This window comes from Myotis davidii, unplaced genomic scaffold (genome assembly GCF_000327345.1).
Source record: "Myotis davidii unplaced genomic scaffold, ASM32734v1 scaffold1007, whole genome shotgun sequence".
Taxonomy (NCBI): Eukaryota; Metazoa; Chordata; class Mammalia; order Chiroptera; family Vespertilionidae; genus Myotis; species Myotis davidii.
In genome coordinates, this window is record NW_006298359.1 from 341817 (window position 1) to 343567 (window position 1751).

At 41.7% G+C, this 1751-nt stretch overlaps 1 protein-coding gene across 15 annotated transcripts in view; it reads left to right on the plus strand.

Moving 5' to 3' along the window:
* The window catches only part of ATAT1 (alpha tubulin acetyltransferase 1), a 28415-nt gene that overhangs the window by 16799 nt on the left and 9865 nt on the right, over window positions 1-1751 (plus strand). The gene's annotated exons all lie outside the window — the stretch shown is intronic.

The window sequence follows — 1751 nt, forward strand, 5'->3', positions numbered from 1 at the left end:
TAACTTCAGGGAAAAATCCCTACCTGGGGAAACAACCTTTCTCAGAGAGGTGACCTTGGTTAAAACACACAGCGCTAAGGGGAGCAAACATATTAAGAACAGTATGCCATATACGCCAGGTCCCTTGAAACATATGCTGTGCAGATGTTTCTTTCCTGCAGTGACTGTGTCAAGCAGTAAGGATGGACTGGCTTCCGGCAATGGTGTGAGGGGTCACTGGGTGAGGGTGTGACGACCACATAGACTTTTATTAGTATAGATTTGTTATTGATTTTAGAGAGAGAAAGAGAGAAACATAAATTTGTTGTTCCACTTATTTACGCATCATTGATAGATTCTTGTATGTGCCCTGACCAGGGATTGAACCTGCAACCTTGGTCTATCACAGTGATGGCGAACCTTTTGAGCTCGTCGTGTCAGCATTTGGAAAAACCCTAACTTAACTCTGGTGCCATGTCACATATAGAAATTTTTTGATATTTGCAACCATAGTAAAACAAAGACTTATATTTTTATATTTATTTTATATATTTAAATGCCATTTAACAAAGAAAAATCAACCAAAAAAATGAGTTTGTGTGTCACCTCTGACACGTGTGTCATAGGTTCGCCATCACTGGTCTATCAGGACAATGCTCTAACCAACTGGGCTACCTGGCCAGGGCCAAGGCCACTCTTTTAAATGCTGCTTTAAGGGGAACAGAGAAGGAGAGCAAGAGCTGGAGAAGGAGGTGGATCAAGAGCAGGTTGATTCTTTTCAGTTGGAAGAACTAACAGCATAAGAATGACTCCATAAAGAGAAAATCTGATGATGTGGGGGGAATTGCTGAAGCAGTGTAAATGGGTGGTGGGGCTGGGATTGGGCTCCTTGGATAGGAGCATGAACAGTTACCTATTGTAACATGATTGGATGGATATGCTTACAGAGGAAGCATAAGGACATGGTGGTGTGTGCTACCTTGGAGTTGAGTTTGGGTAAAGAAAGGTTTGATATATGTTTAATCTTGAAAGATGGGTGTTTGTCAAGAGACAGAAGTAGGTGGGTTAAAGTACTTCTCATGTGGAAGAACCAGCATGAACAAAGGCAGAGAGGAACTAAGTGCCTATCAGTGCACTGCAAGCAGATTGGTGTGGCTGGAATGCTGGGTATGTGTTTTGGGGAGGATGAGGGTGTATTGGTACATATTACAGCAGGATCAAAGCAGGAGATAGACAGGGTCTACTTAGAGCAGGGGTGGGGAATGTCCAGCCTGTGGGACATATCAGGCTCTTGAAATCATTTGGTCTGGCCCTGCCAAGGCATTAGGGGTGAGTTAATTAATTGTTTGACCAAATATAGCAGGGTAATTTTTTTTTAATTCTTTATTAGTTAAGGTATTACAAATGTGTCCTTATCTCCCCCATTAACCTCTATCCTCCCTCCCACTGCCCCACTCATGCTCTCATTCCCCTGCTGTCCATGTCCTTTGGTTTGGCTTATATGCATGCATACAAGTCCTTTGGTTGATCTCTAGCAGGGTAATTTTTAAGTTGATAATTTTGTATGGCCCATGAATGATGGTATAAATATCCAAATGGCTCTTGGCAGAAAAGATTCCCCACTCCTGATTTAGAGTGTACAGCCACATGTATTTTTATTTATTTATTTTTTAAATATGTTTTTATTAATTTCAGAGAGGAAAGGAGAGGGAGAGAGATAGAAACATCAATGATGAGAGAGAATCATTGATTGGCTGCCTCCTGCCACCACC